The sequence below is a fragment of the Carassius gibelio genome, chromosome B9 (genome assembly GCF_023724105.1).
Source record: "Carassius gibelio isolate Cgi1373 ecotype wild population from Czech Republic chromosome B9, carGib1.2-hapl.c, whole genome shotgun sequence".
Taxonomy (NCBI): Eukaryota; Metazoa; Chordata; class Actinopteri; order Cypriniformes; family Cyprinidae; genus Carassius; species Carassius gibelio.
The window spans coordinates 25,551,552-25,575,525 of NC_068404.1; positions in this window are offsets into that span (position 1 = coordinate 25,551,552).

The window sequence follows — 23,974 nt, forward strand, 5'->3', positions numbered from 1 at the left end:
ACATAATGTAACACTGCTCACATTTGTCTTGGTAAACAGACATTTAGCCTCACAATCTGATTCCTCCCACCACTACAACATCTCATCCGAGTACCAGAGCGCAGACTTTACACCACTGAGGTGCAATATGCATATTAAATTAAAATAAGACTGAACATGTTCCCAAGATTGTTTCGAGAGAATAGGACGGGTGCTTAGATACAGCGCTGAAAGACACTCCCACGGTACAAAGGGGATGCCAAGCGCACAATATTGCGTTTATCCGCTGACAACGACTACTGGCATCAAAGGGATGAGCTTTTGTGAGAGTGATGGTTTGAATGCGTACCTTTCTGGAAGCACCACCAAAGTCAGTTGGGGCTGATGTAACCATAGTAACAGCGGATTATGATGTCTTACATAACCATGCCTGTGCATTTAAACCCCCTGGAAGAACCGCGCCACATTGATTTCATAACGAGCATGTGTCTTCTGGGCATGTTTGAGTGTGGAAAAAAAAAGATCTCATTACTGAAACATGAAGAAAAATCATGTATTATTTCATTTGATCTGCATTATAAGAGTTTTTGTACTGTCTTTTTATAGATGCTTATTTAAATAAGTACAATATGTTTTTAAAAATTATTAACAGAAAATTACAACATTGAAAATCAAGGGGGTAAATAAATAAAAGTTTTGAATTTTGCAATGTGACCTGGACATACAGAATACATATAAAAAAGGTGAAAAAAAATCTATAATAAAATATTTCAATATAAAATAAATACATAAATATTAAACAATTACAATATCACAAAATAAATATTTATTGGAAAAATAAATAAATAAATAAAACAAAGACAATATATATTTGTGCAAAACAACAACAACAACAACAACAAAACAGCTAGACCATAACTCTGGAAAAATTTCTTGTTTGTCCGAGTAATGAAAGACTTGTTTTAAAAAGTCACTACTATTTTTGCAATTTCTTTTAGCATAGAAATTACACTCCATTAAAGGACATCCCAATAAAAGTATGTTATTATCTATCCACCTCCTTGTCATTCCAAAGTTGCTGTTTTTTTCTTCTTCTGTGGAACAGAAATAGAAGCCATACAATAGTTTTGTGTGCAGACTAGAACCTGTGTTGTAATTTAATAATAATGAAATATCAGCCGTCAGTATGTTGGACGTCAGTAACATCAAATGTAGTTCTCGAGTTTCTCATAACCAAACACTTTGCCATCAAACCTGCTGCCATATTTGATAGAAAAGCAGCGGAGGTGAATATCATCAGCAAATAAAGAGTTTCAGTATATAAAATAATACAGCCATTTTGACATAATCAAGTGGAACTGCAAAGAAAACCATCACACAATCTGATAAACTTGAGACTTATGCATCGCTTGTGTAGAAATCTGAGTATCTAAACATGTTTTGTGACCTGTTCAATCTGCTAAAATCAATGATCTCATAGACATAAAGCACAACAGCTATTTTATTGAGAACAATTTGCCATTACTGGCCCAGACCAGTTCCTTCCTCTGCCTGTTTTATCTCATATCTGGGCTCTTTCCAGAACCGCCATCTGTTGGTCTTTGTTAATGACACAGTTTTTCTCAGCGTGTTGCGCATCTCCATTCGGCAGAACGGCTCTAAAGTCACAATGTGTAATTTCGTGCCGCCGATAGGCAGTTTGTGTTTTCAGAGTTTTCTGTTGATAACACGGGATGCTGAGCGCTCTCACGGTGGAGGGGGAAGGTGTTCGGGCATGAATTAGACAGTGGGGGAGAAACTGTGTGGGTTGGAGTTTTGCTTATTGCTTCAGTTGGACTGAAATCGACCTTTAAAAGTACATTTAAATGCAATTATAACTTATATTTCAAGCTGTTGCCTCATTTTGAGAGAAGTAATGATAACTTGCATTTGGTATGTGAGTCACTAACCACTCTGGGGTGCATTTCCCCTACGACAAAGAATAATGCATCTGTGGAGGAAACTAACAACTAGTCACAACTGTTTTGCAAAAGCATAGTAACATGGTCACAGCTCTATCATTTGAACCATGTTGGTTTAACAATGTAGGACAAGACAAAGAACAAGTGGTAGATTAATAACTAAAGAATCAAGTCGAGATTATAGTTAATGTCAGATTCTTGTAATGTATTTACACATATTAAGATGTTTTTTTTTATTATAAATGAAATGAACACATTTAAATCAAATGAACAACAATACTGAATGTATCACATGATAGCTTGCTTATTGTGCTCATTCAAGTGCATGAATTAAGTCCATGTGTCATTCAAGAAACAACTGCAAGACAAGAGATGTCGTTCCAACCACACTTTGTGATGGTGTTTGCGAATGTTTGTTGGAACTACAGTTTCACCAAACACTGAAACGTGAAGAACTTGTGACTATAGTTGGTCAACTTGGAAAACTCCCCCCAGACTCATTCAAACTCTTTGTACAGTATGATGATTCATTAAAAGAATCTGTTCATAAGAGTCATATGTTCATGAATCAGGCTTCCCTGGTTGTGCTGTTCAACAGAAAGACATGTTTTCTTGCCTTTTATTTTGCAGAACACGTTCTTAACATCAGTGTAATTTTAGATTATTATTATTTCAACTTTAGTTTTAGTTAACAATCAGTACAGAGCCTCACACATGGCATGCAGGAAACTAAATTGTAGGCTAAATCATGTGCACGATGTACTATTTTGTTCTCTTGATTAATAAATTGTGTTCACGATTTACAAATTCTTTCCCTCAATTTGCTAAATCATGCACACAATATATAAATCGAGAGAACAAATTAGTAAATTGTGTGTACGATTTAGCAAATCGAGGGAGTGAAATAGTAATTGTGTGCATGTTTTAGTACATTGAGGGAACAAATTACTAAATCGTAAGCACATTTTTTTTTTCCTGCATGTTATGTGCGGGGCTCCGTAGCTACATCATAACCATGCTTTAATTTTGTTCAATTCAGACTGCAAATTCACATTCGGTACTCAAATGCATTTCTTTTGCAATGAAGCTGAAGATTCGTGATGGCATAGATTCTCCACCACTGAAAAGTGATGCAGTACAAAGATGAAAATCTACTGTACAACGCACATGAATCACATTAAAAATACTATACCATGCTTTCTGTAGCTTAGCATTATAAACCATCTGAATGGAAAACAGCTTCTCTGATATTCTGCTTGTATCTATAGTAGTATACTTTTGTGTTTTACTGAAATCAGAAAATAATGAAAAGACATCAGTTGGTCTGATTCATTTGATTTAAACGTGGGTGTGAGAAATACGTTTTACATCAGTATTGACAAAACAGGAATAGCCTAATGTGAACAAGCTGTGCTGACGCTAATGATGCGGTTATTAATAATTTCATCTAACCGGAGCACATTATCCTGCACAAAACAACAGCAGGCATATTGCATTAAAGGAGCAGCATCCAGTGCCCCCAAGACGTTTCCATCCTCAACATTTTATTACCACTTGTTTATCGCAGGATTACGTGCTTCTGTGAAAATCCATAGCAGGTTATTGCAGACACCTGGGATTTAATAAACTTCATTTGCAGCAATTTCCCTTTTTGGATTCAGCCATTAGACAGTAACTGGGTAAATGATGTGCTACCATGGTGGAGACGTTAACAAAGTTACAGGACTCCTTTAAAAACTACAAATGAACACAGAGTAATGAACAACATCGAAACAAACATTTTGTTCAACTATTTTCTGATTATTTTCCTTCCTGACTGAGTGAAACAGACAAAAAATGAGCCTAAAAATGTCTAGATGACTAGATCATGCCAAAAAATGTGTGAGTCTTGAAGCGGTAAAATTGTATTAATATTTAATTGTTTTGGAGGCGTGTCTGAATCTCCATCACAATGACTTAAGTGCAGGATTCAGTCAAACTCCCCTCATCACTTTGATGGAAAGTTAATCTGAAAGAATAAAAAGCTTGTTACTTACTAAAATGGTTCATCAAAACGATGGCAGTTTAGCGCTTTATAGCAGAAATCTGACAGCATACTGGCGTCACTCAACTTCGGCAGGCCCATCAAAACAGCCGATCGGGTTTCGCTCTCAACTGACATTGACATGACATACATGATTTTTCTGAATTGTGACAGTCCTGCAGGAGTGCAGACATTTCCTCTGACAGCTAAATTACAACGTGGCAAGTCGGGCTGAATGTGTCTCATCTGCCGCTTCTCTCTCTCTTTCACAGCCCTGAAATAACAGCCAGCAGCGCTCCTCGTTATCAGGAGTGAAAAAGGTGCCATTTTCTGTGGAGGAGTTCATAAAATCACTGTAGTGATAAAAAGTCAGAAATACAGCATGGAAAGTGAAGGTGGAATGAAAAAGTTGGCAGGATAAAATATGAAGCATCATCTTTAGCATACTGCTTGCTTATACTGCTTATGTTGCTTTGCACTTAAATTACATACACTGTAGGGTTTGTTCTGAACTTTATTTGCCTTAATGTCAAATAGTTACAAACTGCCATGAGGTTGTGTTAAACACACCCAATGTGCATACTTGTATTCCTTATTTTGTAGATGGAAAAGCATTAAATACGCACCTGATGCACATTAATTGCTCTTTATGTTGTTCTGTAAAACATAGAGAAGGAAAAATGAATGAAATTTGCCTTGTAAATTTAATGGCAAAGCGACATTTTACTTACACAGAACCAAAGCCTAAATTAAGCTAAAAGTAGTTTTGCAGTTTTGCATGCACTGGTAATTCCGTTGGGAAATGCAAATCAAGTTACACATCAAATTAAAGCCTAAAAAAGGCAACAAATTTGTTGATTTAGGTTGATATACATTATTTAACAAAACCCCTTGGCCTACAAGAGAAGTGAATTAAGTATTACTATTAATAAGACTGTTAAAACCAGTTTTGTTCAAGCGTCAAGACGGTTCCTGAAGTTTTTTACATTCTTCGTCTCATGCAACAGGGCTAAATTATTCAAGGCACAGCTCAAAACCATGTCATGCTGTGAGGGTTTAAGGTTCCCTTGTCCAGTGCTAAAGGGGGAAGGGAGGGATGTTCTCCACGTCCTATCATTTTCCAGAGATGCTGCTGGGCTGAAACAAGAGAGCTTGAAGAGGCTGGGGATCAGGGGACCGTCCACAGGCCCCGGGGACCGACAGAGAGAGAGACACTACACATGCGCTCTCACACCAGAACAAAACCTGACAGAAATGCCACAGTCTGCTATTAGTTTCCAGTCAATACGAAATCAATAAAAATAAGTCAAAATTCCAAGTAATATACTGTTTTCGTAATCTTTCCTTAAAGTTGGCATAAAATCAAAATTGACCCTTTGTTTATCGTCTGTACAACTCAATAGTGAATTGTATTGCAAATAAAAAACAAATTCCAATCCAAATCCAATTACTTGCTTCCCCTCTAAAATGACTCTCCCTGACAGCACAAATCCTTCTTTTCATTGACCTCTCCAACCACCTCCATGATCTAATCAATTCCCAATGGATAAAATCAAGTCTGTAAACATTGCTGCTCTCATATTATGTTTTTACTTGGAATTATGTTAGATTATAAAAGAGAAATGGGTTGCGAATATCATTTCATGTTGATTTTAATGGTTTCACTCCAGTACCAATTTCCTCAGCACTTACAAATAATAGGATGGTCTTGCTTACCAAATACTATGTATTTACCTGCAATCCAAATATGAAAAGCCATTGTCGTGGACCAGAGTGACTGATTTGGGTCTCATTTTTTAAAGTGCCATTTCCACCCAAATACTGTATGGCACATGATCCAAATATCTTCATCACAAATCACTGAAAGAAACATGCAAAGAAAAGAGCAAGACCAACAAATTTTAAGCAGACCCAATGGTTAAAAGGTTAAGAAGTCATTGATGGAAATTAGAAATTTGGGGTGACCCTTTCACTCAATGTATAAAATACTGTATACTTTAATTTAAAACAGTTTTTGAATAAAGTCTCATGTGCTCATCAGTGCTGTATTTATTTGATCATAATGACAGGGAAACCATAATATGGTTAAATATGTCCATGTCACAGCTGTCAAGGAGAAGTGATGGAGATATTAAAGAGATTTCATTAGCACATTTTTCTTTTCTATGGGCCCTCATGTGCCAATTAACAGAGAATGTAATCTTTCGCAATCAGCCGTGCTGTATTACAGTACCTGAGAGATCCTCGTGCCTTTCCTGGAGAATTTTCTGGAAATTAGAGATGAATATTTGCAACACCTCAGGTATTTAACATTCCATGCCGAATTAAACACGGCAGTACAACTCCATCAAATCTGAAAAAGGAGCAAATGTTAATCTGTTTGAGTCTCACTTTTTCGAATTTGCTAATTAACACATAATGATCCCATTTACATATTTAGCAACAGAGCGAGAAATCTCCCCAACTCAGAGTCATGCAAACGATTAAACCTGAGCACTTTGTCAGCATTAATGACATCCTTTTGTCATGATGGGTCATTCTGAAGGGAATCCTCGGAAGACAGAAGAAGCCAAAGACCAAAAAAATGTAATATTTCTTCTGCGTCTAGAGAAGATAAGCTCTCCAGCATATTATTTATGTTTAAAAAATGACATCGAAAAGCCTTATATAATATCTGTATAAATTAGCAATGCCTTTCCTGGTGCAAATATGACAATTAATGGTGGAGACTTTTGGAACATATGTAAAAAATCGCATATTTATTGCCCCTAGACTAAAAAGTGTCTGTTATGGTTGTTTTGTAAAGGTTGTGTGGATTATAATAATTACATTTTTATGAACATTTTACACCTTCTCTCTGAACCTAGGGAATAAACGGGCCATTCTTTTGTTACAAACAAACTTCACATAGTCAGGAACACTGATAAACTTTGCATTTTAGATATAATCTTTGTGTGCTTGTAAATATGATACTATACATGAAAACAGATTCATTGCATGATACAGAAACAGATAAGTGGATCGGATGAAACTTTTGGTTAAAACTATTTAGCAATATGCTGTAAATGTGAAATCTCTCATGTCTGAGGGTAAGTGGTGCACAACATCGAACATCTCTGCATCCTCTGAAGTGCTCTTTTTCACTGTAATTGTGCTAGTATTTTCAGTACAATAAGGCAAACACGCTCAAGCTGTAACAGAACCCTTTGTGTGTATAAATAGCCCTTTTATCACATGCTTGTGTCGGTTGCTAAGTGAAATCCAAGTCAAAAAACTGAACATCAGCTTAGCTTGAATAATTTGATACACTACCATTTCTCCAACTTGGCAAGATCAATTTGCACTAAATCAAATCACCGTAATTACAAAGAGAGAATTCTGCAGTAGTAACCTCGCAGCTTCAGCAAAATAAAAGTTTTCTGTTTCAGCCGGCATAAAACCCATTTAAGAATTCAAAGGATAGGCAAACAAAATCCATGATCCAGCACAGACAAGTGCAGGAGGAATAATGGCCATTACTATTTGTTATAAACTACGTAAGCTTGTGTGTTAGCATTATCAGATGAATCTTAATGGAAAAGAGTATCTCCACTAAGCATTTTAAGCCACATGGATGGGAAAGTTCTCAGACTTATTTGACTTAAGACTGCATCTTGTACAAATTATGTAATGTACACCAGAATATGATTTTACTTAATTGAATCAGTTTTTCTAAGTAGATTAAAAAAAAAAAAAAAAGAGTTTTCAAAAATTTATTACATGCCAGTGTCGCTCCAAAATCCATGGAATGTTTTTTTTCCAGTAAACAAGAAAAGAGAAAATTTGAAGTACCGCACAATTCTTTTCCAAAGTGACCACAACTGTCAAGCTAAAATATATGCATAAAGAATTAAAAGAAATCATTCACCCAAAAATGAAAATTTGTTGCAGTGAACGGGTGCCATCATAACGAGGGTCCAAACAGCTGATAAAAACATCCCCAAATCATCAATAATCCACAACTAATCTACAGGACTTCAAAGCACTGAAACTGCATTGCAAAAAAAAAAACGAAACGAAAAAAGAAAAGAAAAGTGGTTGCATATTTTTACCACCTGAGCTCACTCACTCTATTTGTCACATTGACGAGTCAGATCCGTGTAGAAATGCTAAACAGGTTTTAGGATCAAACAGTTAAACCTCATTCCCAAAACAGATTAGGTCTGGAGTTACAGTTTTTCTCAGTCACTTTTGTGCATTTCTCAGATAAAAAACTTCATCCTCAACATCATCTAGTCACTTGGCCACATTATAAAAGCAGTTTCTCATTCTTTTGAACAAGTTGCAATTGCTTTGATATATTCAAGCAAATTATTATTTATATTTGTTTGTGGTTTCCTAAGTTATCAGTTTCTAATGTTGTTGTTCAGTTCTCTTTGCAATAGTCTAACCACTCAAAACATAGTCATTAGCTCATCGTATAAACATTCTGTATTATTCCTCTCAGTGCGTTTTTCTGCGATGAATTGACCATCCTCATGCGCTTTATTTACGGAAATATTGGCATTTACATGTGTGCGCATCTCACGCGGATATTTACATATGAAGGGCGGGATTAAATTTGAGATAATGAGTTTAGATGAAAAAGAACGAACATTGTGTCGGTTTCATACAGATTACTTTGTAAGACATTCTCATGTCTGTGTATTGAGTATTCGGTGAGTTTCGGTTCACTGTAGTGACGCGTTTCAAACAGATATGCGCAGAGAATGAGACGGCTGAAAGCACATCCTGTTTATTTTCTTTATTTCACAAAAGCACAATGTTTTGTTGATATTGTGAGTGTACACTAATAAAAGTAGACTCTTTACATATTTAAATGCTGCATTACTCTTATATGTACTATCAAATATGATGGAGCATTTAAAGTTTTTTCGCTGTTATCATTCAAATCTGGACATGGGCCGCCGGCGACCCAAGGAGGTTAAATGCAAAATGGTTGATCTTGTTGTTATAAACTGTCAAGCATATTTTCTACACATTTCTATTAGACTTTTTGTAAATTTGCCATGAACTGTGGAAGTGAATCTGGATTTAACTATAATGAAGAGAATTTAGATCAACCAATTATAAACCAATTCTCTGAAATAGTTTAAAGGTGCATCTAATGAACCTTCAGTTGGAAAGCATAGAGACAGAGGACAACGCAAGAGTTACAAATACTGACTATGGATGAACATCCAGGAAATGATCAGGATTAACAGCTGAGAGGAAGAATAGGAGTAAGGATGCATTGTGGAAGGGTACAGAGGCAAAACAGAAAAAAACAGAAGAGGTTAAGGGCAGAAGTGCATATTGGATGAAATAAGAGCCACTATTGTGGACCATGTTGTCAATCATGGCTTACAATGGCTGAGGTTTCCCATGTTTCCCTTTCTAATTTTGTATTTTCACATTTGTACCCATTTTTCATTCAATACCCCACATACAAATGGGGGCAGCCGTGGCTTAATGGTTAGAGAGCTGGACTTGTAGGTCGCTGGTTTGAGTCTCGTTGCTGGCAGGAGTTGTAGGTGGGAGGGAGTGATTGAACAGCGCTCTCTTCCACCCTCCATGGCTGAAGTGCCCTTGAGCAAGGCACTGAACCCCCAGTTGCTCCCCGGGCACTGGATATAGCTGCCACTGCTCCAGGTGCGTGTTCACTTCTCACTGCTGTGTGTGCACTTGGATAGGTTAAATGCAGAGCACCAATTCCGAGTATGGGTTACCATACTTGGCAAATGTCATGACTTTCACTTTCACAATAGTGTGTAAATTTGCACTCTTAAAAAATGGATATAAGGCATACAGAAGAAGTGCAGTCTTCTGCATTTTTAATTCAGTAACTGCCATCCAAACAGTTGCCATAGTTTAAATCAGGTAATACCTCAGAGTGCCTTGTTATATTGACAACATGACTAAGCATTTTGACTATCTTTTTTATGAACAATGACACATTGACTTTTCATTCTAATGGCACTGTTATGTTTATTGATATAAATACTTTTGAGAGATGATCTAAAGATTTTGAGTAAGTAACAGGCATTTGCAGGTATTCCATTGTGTGGTACTGTTTGAAGGAAATGTTTTGATAAATGCACATTTGTTTTGCAAATATTAACAATGATTTGAGAAATGCAGTAAAGCGACTGAGAAAAACTGTAATAATAGTGAATATAGAAATATACAGTAGTACAAAGCCAATTGCGTGCCAATGTGAACCTTAAGAAAAAAGGACAGAAAAACATTTGTTAAATTACAGAGGTATTTTCACTGAAGCATACTCATGAAGTTTGAATGATTACTCACTATTGGTTTGAAAGCTAAATCAATATCAGGGAACCTAAAGAGGTTTCTCGTCAGCACATAAAGGTTACGGCAATTTTTATTGAAAAACAAGAAATCAGTCAGGGTGTGATATCACACAAGCAATCGTTCATACTGATAGATTAACCTTTTCAAAAATAGAGTGCACATAATTCCAGGACAAACACAACAGTGACGATCGCTTTCCAAGGGGTTCTTCTCTGAGGAAATAAAGAGGAAATATGGAAAAATTATAATAGTAATGCGTTTAGGATGTCGCTAAGTAAATCATTAAGAGCTACAATTCTGCTAAATACATCACAAATTCTCACCAGCCAGACTTCTGAATTCATGTTCAGAGCATATTTCAGTTTATTCTGCAACAAACTGAAAGCTAATTTAAAATATAGCACAGTGTTCCATCTTGAAGTTAACAATGGACAGAGGGAACACTGTATTCATTTTGTTTGGCTAGAGCTTCCTGTCATCCATATATAACATACAGACAGACATACAGACAGATAGATAGACAGAAAGACAAACAGACAGACAGACAGACAGTTAGACAGACAGACAGACAGACAGACAGTGTTAGACAGAAAGACAGTGTTAGACAGACAGTTAGACTGACAGATATACAATAAGAAAAAACAGACAGGAAGACAGATAGTTAGACAGACAGAAAGACTGACAGACATATAGACACAGAGAGACAGATATACAAACATACAGACAGACGTGCAAGCAGACAGACAGACAGACAGACAGACAGACAAACAAATACACACAGACAGACAGTTAAATAGACAGACAGACAGACACAGACAGATAGCTGGAGAGACAGACAAATAGACACATACAGACAGACATACAGACAGATAGTTGGCACAGAGACAGACATACAGTTAAACAGATAGACAGTCAGACAGAGTTATAGTTATACAGACCGATAGACAGATAGACAGACAGACAGACAGATAGATAAACAGATAGACTGACAGAGTTAGACAGACAGATAGTTAGATAGACAGATAGATAGACAGACAGTGTTAGACAGACAGTTAGACAGACAGATAGTTAGACAGACAGACAGATAAACAGATAGACTGACAGAGTTAGACAGACAGACAGTTAGATAGACAGATAGATAGACAGACAGTGTTAGACAGACAGTTAGACAGACAGACAGATATATATATATAGAAAGACAGACAGACATACAATTAGAAAAGCAGACAGGAAGATAGACAGACAGACAGATAGACAGACAGACAGACAGACATATAGACACAGAGAGACAGATATACAAACATACAGACAGACGTGCAAGCAGACAGACAGACAGACAGACAAATAGACACAGACAGACAGTTAAATAGACAGACAGACAGACACAGACAGATAGCTGGAGAGACAGACAAATAAACACATACAGACAGACATACAGACAGATAGTTGGCACAGAGACAGATATACAGTTAAACAGATAGACAGTCAGACAGAGTTAGACAGACAAATAGTTAGACAGACAGACAGATAGACACACACAGATAGACAAACATACATACAGACAGACAGACAGACAGACAGACAGATAGTTGGCATAGAGACAGACATATAGTTAAACAGATAGACCGACAGACAGAGTTAGACAGACAGTTAGACAGACCGATAGACAGATAATTCAACAGATAGACAGACAGTTAGACAGACAGACAGACAGACAGACAGACAGACAGATAGATAGATAGATAGACAGACAGATATACAATTAGAAAAGCAGACAGGAAGACAGACAGACAGACAGATATAACAACAGATGTTAGATAGATTTCACCATGTAGTATTAAAGTGTATTGTATTACAGTCATCAAGCACGGCTTCGTACACAGAGATCTTGGCTGAATATCCACTGCCTGGTCTTTTCATTTGGAGTAATTTAACATGGTTCAGCACTGACGTGAAATAAATTGTTCCGCCCTCTTGTTGCAGACGCTGTCAAAGTCTATATTTCTAAATGATGAACCTGAAAAATACTGTTGCAACGAAGCCAGGCAATTTGCAGAGCAGATCGCTCACTCACCGGCTTCAGCTCGCCGGGTCATTGGCCAGAGAGCAGAAGTCAATGCCAATTGGCCAACAGACCAGAATATAATCCAAAAATAAATGAAGAAAGAGGAAACCTTAAAGCAATAGTTCAACCCAACCATTAAAACATGTCATATTTATACACTCTATTTCTAGCATCAAACACAAAAGATGTTCTTTTCCAAGCTGCTCTTTTCTTTACATTTCCTTCAGTGTTTCAAAGAAAGAAATGATACACAATCGGAATGAAACAAGGGCACATAAGCGATAAAGAAAAAAAGAAAAAAAATGAAGTTCTTTCTAAAAGCATACATTCTGTTGCATTATTTTTTTAATAAAATGATGGAACAAGATTGAAACCAAAACACAAGCTATTTTTGGTAAGCAAGACTTTGTTTGACGTTATGCAAATTAACTTTATAACCATGCATATGTTGCCGCAAAGGAAAGCTTTGAAGGTAAGGTGTATGCAGGAAAGAAAAGGGACTGTGACTCAATCTCATCACAATGAGCTGAAGGAATGTTTGAATGTGTCGTCACAGCCTTGAATGGTGGATTGCGCCTGCCCTTTCAAGATATCTGTAGAACTGAGTGTCTGAGGAATACATGAATGCAAAGCCGAGACACTGATTCTGTGGCGGATGCGGTAATCAGAATGCATGCATAATTCAGGCAGTTATACCAGAGGCGAGCGAACACAGAAGAAAAGAATGTGGGTGATGATGAACACTAATTTAGTGCTTTTTGAGAGCACCATTCAAAAAGCATCAGGATAAAGCCAAGAAACTTTTTTTCCACTTAATAATGCAGGTTATTCTTTTGCATGATGTGCAGCAGTTTGACAAAAAGGAGGTGTTCTGTCATGAAAGGTGCCAAAATTAAAGCTGTATTTTATCTGGATGACTATGGGAAAGCCAAAGGGTCAAAATTTGACTGTTAGTTACCATATTTATATAATTCTGTAGTCAAAATGCGTATTTTGCTACAATGGTGTTGTTAACTAAAAAGTAACTGAAATAAAACAAAATATCAATATTGGACGGAAAAATTACAAGCACATTTGAAAAGGTTGTAAACTAAAATTAAAAACCTTCAGTGTAAAAATAAAAGTTAATTCAAAATGAATAATGGTTTTCACATTATACTAAAAGCACACCCGCTCACATCAAGTCTTTTTTGCAGGCCTACTTCTGCAAAAATCAAAAAATGTTGCGTTGAACTGAAATATATAAGTTTACAGTATTGCAAGTCTTAACATTAGTGTATCTAACATAACTAGAAATCTTTAAAACAATACAAATAACAAAAGAACATAAAATTAAATAAATTAAAATGAAGCTATATATTATACTAAAATAAAAATAACACAGTTTTGCCATTAAAACGTAGGCAGAGATGGGGAAGTCTCTTTACAGGCATTCCCAGTTAAAAAAACTAAACTAAACTAAAATACATTTATTTCATATAAAGTTTAGCGACACTAATATAAAAATTCTAATTCAACTATATTTGGAGTACTACTTGTGTACAATGCATACAGTATATGCATTTCAAGTACAAAATTAGTTCTAGTTTATACAAGGTTAGTATACGAAAAGAGCAATTGCAAGGCATTTTTATTTAGTGCATGAATACGTGAATGTATTTGTAGTACATTTAGCATATATATATATATATATATATATATATATATATATATATATATATATATATATATATATATATATTTATTCTTCACTAGGGTTGAGCCCCAAATATTCATATTTATCTTTGAAAAATGATTGCAAATGTCAAGAATAGGCATACTCTTTTCCAAAAAACTTACTTTGAAGGCTGCTATTTACCCAGGCAACCCTTTCAGCTGGAAACATTCCTCCAGTATCATGTTCAGATTATTGGAGTGAAAATATTCTCCCCTCGAGTTTGGACTGCAGCTTCCACGTCCCACCCCGCACCATTCCTTTACAATAATGTTTTCATGATCTCGCATTTCAAAAGGTAAGATTTCAAGCAGTTTCCAGGAAAAGGGAGTATGCCAGACATCCAACACTGCAGATAGAGCAAAAACATGCCACAGCTGAGACGTGCATTAGGTTTGGTTATGCCCTTTGTTTATAAATATTCCCCCTAAAATTTGTTGAAAAATGTCTCCAATCCAGAGTCATTATAACTTGAGGAGAAAAATACATACAGAACTGTGCAGAAGTACAATGAAAATGATGACTGTTTACTATATTTTTTTTTTTTATGGTGAATGCACTTTACAGAAAAATGTCTTCTGTTGCATGTCAAGCGGGAACAGACCCATTAAACAGGCAGTATACCTTTATACGAGAAGAGAGCGATTCTCTCCTGGAAATGTTATTGGTTGAGAGCACTTTGCAATCACAATTTCTCTGAATATGTGACACCAAGGTGCCGTTATACCCAGCAAGCATTTGATTAAAACAACAGAGCAAGTGCTACATCTTTCTTGCGGCACCAAGAAAGAAGATAAACATTCACCTCGTTGTATTACTGTTGTAATTCTGCAGAAATCATTCGGTGTGTTGTCTTTTAGTTACTGTGGACAGAAGGTGTCCTAGGGGATCATTTGTGGAGCAGGGGTTTATCTGACGTCAAAGCATCCCAGGCAACATTACCGCCACCTGGGCCCTTGCTAATAATGCCCCAGACAAATCGACCAAATCTTGTGTGGCCCAGCGCAGGGCTGCAAAAACGTCACTGAAGGCTGGTGGTGCCGTCCACGGGGACTCGCTGATGACGCTCGACGAGATCTGATTTCGATTGTCTAAGATTAGACTTCATACTCACAGGGAATGAGCAGGTCTCCATTGAATCATGCTGCTTTTAGGGAGAGAGCACAACGAAGAATATTAAGCACTACAGTTACTTGGGGATCTTTGGAGACCCTCTCTTATTGCAATTGTGATTTGTCATATCTAAAGGCCCGCTGGCACTGACAGCAGTTAAATCAATGGAGGTCAGTTAGTCTCTGTGCTGTTGGTTTCTAGTCTAATAGTTCGTAGTTCACACTTCTGTCATGGTTTTCCACCTGTATCACACGTCAGATTTCATTAGCATCAGCAAACATCCACTAAATTCTGTCACTCATGTTGCTACAGATCGCTTACAGTGTAAACGCACCTATTATAAATGTAAAAAATGGTATAGTAAATACAAGAAATTAGGTACACGAATGAACAAACCATGACTACGACACAACATCCAAACGCAATATGGTGTTTAGAAGGGTAATTTCATATTGTGCCAACAGACACTGGCACACATTCAAGCACTATTCATCTATTTATACCAGTTTGGTGTATCTGCTGTCGCTTGTTTCTGGTTGTTGTTGGGCCCTAGTGGTTCTTTCAGTTCAAGGCCCCTGGACACTAACTCCATCATCCTGGTCCTTAGTTCGAACTTGCAATAAAATGTTACATAATACATTTATGCAAACCTCAAAAGCCTGGATATGTACATGATGAGGATTTTCAAATAGGGCGAGTGTGAAAAGATCCATGTGGGTATGACTAAATACAAATAAATGCAAAGAAGAAGAAGAAAAAATAAGATTTGTAAATGTATTGGAGAGTGAGTTAGGCCCATATGACTGTTTGAGTATCAGGACCATTGTGATTTTATTTTTAATAAATGTAATAATGTATTAAAGTCTACATAAAAAGAACATTTCAGCAGAAGTATTAACAGGCGAAAAATAAATGTTGTAAATTCCAGATTGTATGTGAATTTTATGTTATTACTGGTCTGTTTTTAGTTATTAGGAAATACCATAAGGTATGTACATTTTTTGAGAGCTAGTTTTTGTGAAGTGAGACGTCTCCATCTAGTGGACAATAGATAGTAGCAACTAGAGACGAGTTCTTTAAAGTGATTAAATGCATGTAAACATTAAAATGTATGTTTAATTCAATAATAAATTCAATAATAACATTCTGACCAATTTATATTTACATTACACAAATTCACAGTCACAACTCACAACCTGATTTGTCCTGTAAGCCTGTGCTTTCTGTTTAGCCTGATGCTGATTTGTGAGAATTAGTAGCAAATAGCTTGATGTTAACGATGATTGCCTGCTTTAGTTTGTGTACACAATCATAGATCGATGATAATGGCTACATTATAATTCCATGGAAAAAAAAAACACACAAAAAAATTCAAAAAATAAAATGCATTCATAAAGATGCATGATCTAGTTTACTGGGATCTGAAGAAGATTCTTGGATTTTTTGCAGTAAATTCAAAGGCAAGCAAATGTTTTGTTTGTGTCCAAATGACAGCAAGCACATTCTAAATATTATGCAACCGGGCAAAATACACTGGAGTCCCTAGTTAACCAGTATTCATCCACAGGTCTTATCAAAGGTTTCTCTAGGGACAGTGTTGTATAGCTCAGTGCTTTAAGTGGCCCAAAAGGGGTGCCGGTGTAGCAGTCAATTCTGTTCCCCTCGGAATGTCTGTTTCCCCTAATGAACCCAACCAAATAGTTAATCAAACATATCCCCAAAGTAGCCTAAATTCCGCGGATTTGGCAACACTGCCGCATGCAAATACACCAAACAAACCTGGATGTAGGCTAAGGAAAGCAAAAAGGGACAAATTTCTTGCTACACTGCAGCATAGTAAAATGATTCTCACACTCCCGTTTATGTTCTATTTTTTTATTTATTCATCTTGCAGTTGTTCCTTTATTTTTGTCTTATGTCTGAGTTTTTGCAGTTCAATTTTTCCATTGCAAATTAGTGTAATCTGTCCATGCTGACGTCCAAGCTCAGGGAATTATATTATTTTTTCCATATAGAGTAGCAATACATTTGAACTAATAGTCTATTTGATTAATCTGTTAAGCTTCTTACTGATAACAGTGGAATATAGTTCCTCATATATGTCAAACCTATATGAGGAAATTCTAAATTACAAAATTCAAAGTGTTTATCCATTTGGCTTAAAAAAAAAAAGAGCAGAAATATTTCACCTGCAGATGTTCCTCCAGTTTCCAAGTTGTAAGCAAAGTATTTTAAGTGATAACTCCTCTACACTGACACATTTTCTCATAGTAAAGTGAGGTATAGTGATACACCAAGTCTTGATAATAACAAAAAGTCAGTTCTTGTCAAGACACTATACTTAACTGACTTAAAGCAACTAGCACATTGACAATGTCCTGTTTTCTAATTTCAGTTTAAATGGGTGTATTCCTTCAATTGGGCCTTTAGAACCTCATTGCAGGTTATTTGTTTAGATTTTAACAATAAAGCTATTTCAATAGATGGCAAACTTGATCTCTTCAGAAAACAATGTAAAATTTAGAAGAAAAGTGGCTGCAGGATAAAAAGAGGCCAGCCAATTTTTATTTTAGAATTAGAAAAAATCATTCTACCTGAAGCAAAAATATAACGTTAGCCTAGTGTCGAACATAAACCTGTTTACCCACTTTAAAAAGCGTGTGGACACGTAACAACTTAGTTTTGTGTCAAAACTTTTACACTTTCATTCATAAATTCACACCGTCTGTGTTTGCGAAACGACTGAATCGCAGAAATCCAGAAATTTGAATGCAGAAAACTGAATGCAGAAAAAAAGCAGAACGTCACGGAATTTGGCTATTTTTGAATGAATACATCTATATTAGGGCTGTAAAATGAATCAAATATCGATATGGACTTGTGTATATGAATATTAAAGTTAAAAGAGACTAGAATTGTTCCACACGTCTCTGGGAATGAGCGCTCAATATGTGCATTTTTGTCATTCAGATACACACGATGTTCGCAGTGTTTTCCCCCACGCCGACTCCGCCCTCGCCACGCCCCCAGCTATGACTAGATACGTATTATATGCTTTATTTTATGTATTATAGGCTTTATTTTATTTATATATATTCTTTATTGATGACTCCCCTCATCCACTGAGGTAACAACAACTATAATGAAGGGCTTTTATATACAGCAGTAAACCTTAATAATATATCTTTTTATTAGTTTGTGGATTTGCTTGAGCTAGAAAGAACTACTGAACATAAATAAAATGAGCTAAATGATTTTGAAAAAAGAGCTACTGCATTACTTCATTATTGCGTCTGACCTCCAGCGATATCATTCCGGCTTGGTGGGGTGTCAGCTAGCAAGTCAGCTGATTCTGACCCTGTTATTTTAGTTCTCAGAGTCTGAAGCCAGGAGAGCATATTAATTGTTGTTTACTGTATTTGTATTTTTACCGAGCTGAGTGTACGCGTTTCACACACCCTCTCCGGCCACGTTGAGTTTTTGAGACTGACAGCGGAAAAAGCGACGAATGCGCCTTTCACTTGTAAAACTCAAGGGTTTATGGGTAATGTAGTCTCTGCTCTCGGTGGGACGAATTAGGCAGCATCCATTGTGAAGGGCGCTCTGAAAAGCGGCAGCGCAGGCAAAGGATTAAAAGCTCTATTAAAACAGATGTCCAAATGAACGTACCAGGACGCTAAAAGCATGTTCTGGGCGCACGGAGAGGTGGCAGTACGCTCAAGAGCTAACCTTATATTTGGAAGTGGCGGTACTGAGTACCAGTGTTTACTCCCAAACTGACTCAAATGATTCGTAAACCCACTCCGAACTCCCGAACTGATTCAAATAATTTGCGATCCCCAAACTGACTCAAATGATTCGCGAACCCGCTTTGAACTCCCGAACTGACTCAAATGATTTGCCGCTACGAACTCACGAACTGACTCAAATGATTCGCGAACCCGCTACGAACTCCCGCACTGATTCAAATGATTCGCTATCCCGCTCCGAACTCCCGAACTGACTCGTTCGCGAAGACGTCCCCCGGACATTCATGTGGATGTTCACAGGACGTGCAGCGGACATTCGGGAGGTTTATGGATCTTTCGATTCAAATCCTCTAAATGTCATTTTATTGTACTTTTAAGCTAATCAAAGACAACAGACACGCTGTATGAAACAAAATACGTTTATTTTAATTGAACAATCGCAAAGATTCAGGGCTATTTTCGTTTGTGTGTGTGTTTGGTGGATGGTGTGTCCGCGTGTCTCTGGTTGTCAGCTGTGGTTAATGGCATTTCTCCCCATTGTCTTCTAACCTAAAACAAACAACAAAAAAATGAACATATTCAGTAGTGTTATGACTTTATATGTCTAGGACTATCCTTTATCTATTGACAAAAGATTTGTAAAGACCGAAATTTAGCGGACATAACTCGCGGGACAACTTCAGCGTGGGACTACTTCAGAAAAGGTTTAAAAAGGTAAACTTCATCAAATGTAAGCATTAGGAGATAAACAGTAGTTACGGTAGGTAATGTCTAATAATAGAAAATAATAAATACCTTTAATAGAAAAGAAAAGAATAAATACCTTTTCGACCAAACTAAAGCGAAAACTCAAGGCCCCGTCTGATGAAATCACCGGATGACCGTTAACTGTCACTAGCGGCTGAGCGTTGCCATGGATACATGCCGCGTGATCTAAAGTGATGTCATTCGGTCATGTGCTCATTTGATCGACAGCTGCTTGGATCCTATCTCCAGTGTGGCTATATTACTTTTTTATTAGAGCTCCTCCATGTAGTATAGCAGTCTTTAATGCAATAACTAAAATAATTTATTTCCTAAATAACTTTTCTTTTCGGCTTACCAACAGTTTATACAATACAAGTTTATTTATATAGCACAAATAAACAGTTTAATACGTAAATTAAAATAATTAATTTATTTGTCTTACCTGTGTTATTTTTCACTTTCTTTTCTTCATGTTGTCCTTGGCATTCACTCTATAACATTCTAGTAGAGCTCCTGGGATGCAAACATATTTTCTTCATTCATGCATAAACCTAATATATGTTCAATTATATTATTGAAAGGCATAATGATTTTGATGTTTAAATGCTGAAAACAGACTCCTGATTTAATGACATTTTTCATTACAGAAGTTACTCCTATTTTCTTTTTCCAGAAATGAAAATTATTAATTTAACATTAACTTTATTTTACAATGTATTCAAATAGTAAATAATAATAATAATATCAATCTGCAAATCAGAACATTTTTTTTTTTATTTTGCAATCTGTTATTATTACAGTTTTTTTTTTTTTTGGATTTTATTTTAGGCAAAAATACCCTTTAAAATCCAATATGAGTTTATATTAGTTTGATTTTGTCAACTATCTTTGTCAGAGTTGCAAGGTGTCATGTCCAGTGTTGGGAAGGTTACTTTGGAAATGTTATAGGTTACAGATTACAAATTACCTTATTTAAAATGGAATATGTAGTGTCACTGTTTCAAGTGACTTTAAGTAGGCTAATGTAACTGATTACATTTTATTACTTTTTGATTACTTTCCTAAATTTATATTATTTTCAAATTTGGATTATTTTGAATCATCTAAAGCAGGCAGGGTTAATGATACAGTGGCACTCTCAGATTTCAGAATCCTTCTTCACTTGAATTAAGATTGTAAAGTGCAACCACCTCAAAATAGGACTTTAGCAGCCCTTTTTACTTTGCAATCTTTTTTAGGTTAAATACAGATTTAAAATCATAAGATATAGTTTAATAGCTATGATACTGTTTTTGAAATCAAATCTTTGCATAGCTATGACAGGAACCATTGGCATCTAACAATGCCTTGGAAAAAAGGCAGATAATCTAAAAATTAAATAAATAAATAATCATTTACATAAATCAAAATAGGAAATAAAACACTTATGGAATAAGCATGTGTCATATTCTGTGTCTTCAACTCTCCAGAAACATTGGTGTCTCATATTTTAAATATGTATATGTGTGAAAATATTCAAATGTAACTCCCTTTGTAATCATTAACAATATCATAATTAACTGTTTACTTACAGTTTACATTACATTAACAGATTACAGCTACATTTATTTTGCTATTAAATACGTAATTTAGTTACATGTAACTAGTTACTGCCCAACACTGGTCAGGTCTGATGATAAAAGATAAAGGACTGAATTTTTCAAGTGTTGGAATGGAAATGGCAGATGAGGGACGAAACAGGGACGTTAACAAACTGTCTCAGACGAATGTCCTCCGAACGTCCGCCAGCGAACGTCAAAAAGCGGACCAAATCTGGACGTACTGCGGACCTAAGCGGGCGTTCGGAGTGTCTGGGGGATGTCTCCTGTTTGCTGGGGAACTGACTCAAATGATTCGCGATCCCGCTACGAACTCCCGAACTGATACAAATGATTCGCGATCCCTAAACTGACTCAAATGATTCGCGAACCCGCTTTGAACTCCCAAACTGACTCAAATGATTCGCGATCCCGCTCCGAACTCTCGAAACGATTCAAATGATCTGCTAAGCCGCTCGAGAACTCCCGAACTGACTCAAATGATTCGTGATCCCATATCAAACTCCCAAACTGACTCAAATGATTCGCGGACCCGCAACGAACTCCCTAACTGACTCAAATGATTAGCGATCCCACTCCGAACTCCCGAACTGATTCAAATGAACCGTGAAGCCGCTCGAGAACTCCCGAACTGACTCAAATGATTTGTGATCCCATGTCGAAACTCCCGAACTGACTCAAATGATTCGTGATCCCGTGTTAAACTCCCAAACTGACTCAAATGATTCGCGATCCCCGAACTGACTCAAATGATTTGCAAACCGCTTTGAACTCCCAAACTGACTCAAATGAATCACGCTCTGAACTCCCGAACTGACACAAATGATTCACAATCTGAAGTTCCCATCCAAATTAAATGACACCGCCAGCGCTACTATGGCTTAGTTCTCTAATTTCATAACATTTACTGATTTTAAGCTACGAAAAGTATGTTGTAAACAAATAAAATATCAATATTTCCATTCGGTAACATTTTAGAATAAGGTTCCATTAGTTATTGTTAGTTAATGTATTAATTAACATGAACTAAGCAAGAACAATCCTTCTACAGCATTTATAAGTCTTAGTTCATGTTAATTTCAACATTTACTAATGCATTATTTAAATCTAAAGTTGTGCTTGTTAACATTAGTTAATGCACTGTGAATTACCATGAACTAACAATGAATAACTGTATTATCATTAACTAACATTAACGAAGATGAATAAATACAGTAATAAATGTATTATTCATTGTTTGTTCATGTTAATTAACACATTAACTAACATTAACTAATGGAACCTTATTCTAAAGTGTTACCTTCCATTCCAAACTGCTTTCCATGCCGAAACATCCACGAACATAACCAGGTGAGCAGATCACTCACTATTTGATTGTTCTAGTCTTTATCCACTCATCATCATCATCCACCAATCACAACACACGAGAACTCTTTGACCACAGCTGCTGTGCTTCTGAAGCTCTTGCAGCAGCTCAACACTGGTTTTCTCTGAGGTGGTGGATCACATCAGATTGTGGTTAATCTTGCATATCATGACTTATATCTACTCTTCCTCTCCCTGCAGTTTGGTAATATAAAGATTCCTCCTTTGTACTCCCACCTCTTCTGTGGGTTTTTTTGTTCTGGGTCTGAATTTGGGCTCTCTCTGGGGTCTCAAAAAAAACATTTTCTATCCCCAAGGTGAACGTTATGTTAACACACTCTTAGAAAAAGGATTCATTGGGGTTCTATATAGAACCATAGGGTTCCTTACTCAACTCCAAAGAACCTTTTATGCTAAAAAGTTTATATAATGACAAGAATTAATTCTGTAATCATTAAATATACATAATCACTAGTAAAACAATACATTGGTAGTTTGTAAAACACACTGATGTCTAGGAAGCAGCAAAAACTATCTAATCAAATGTCATTTGCCGACGTGTTTTATTCATATATCAGACACACATAGCAGAACAATAAAGTTTACTCTATTCTTCTCCCAGTTCAACAGCCACTTACTTTCATGTATTTCAGGAGAAACTGGGGAATTCAAGTACTGTACGTTAAATCCGGCCGACAGTACTCTGAACTGCAGCGCTCATCTCGTTATAGATCAAGATAATTTAAAAAAAGGTTTTTAATAAAGGTTTTTAAACGAAGAATCTGAATATCAGATAGTTGACATGGTAAACAAGTTTGTGTATATATTTTAAGAAAAAAAAAATTAAATAAAACGAAAAGCGATACATCTGTTAGTGGCTGCGGTGTGTCACCTGACAATCATGACGCGTCACCACGGAAATAAGGGGTCAGTTAAAATATCTGTAATTTACATGTGAAAGGGTTGATTTAAAAATATATATATTTTCTAAGTAAACAACAATAGCCCAAGTTTAGTAAACATTTTTTATTGAGACTATAAAAAATAATTCTGCATCTATATTTAGTTGTGCCAGCTGCCACTGTGGGTGGCACAGGCAAACCCTGGCACACCCGTGGCTACGCCACTGGTAGAAACTGTATAATATATATAATACACCGAGCCATTTTACTTAAAAAGTGTATTTACAGATCTTTTATATACATTTTTATTCAAAACTTAATTTTATTCTACAGACTCTTTCACAAATCTGCAGAAACCTGTAATGTCAGCAGACAAAACTCATTAGAAAGAACATCAGCCTACTGTAAAAACCTTTGGACTTTCT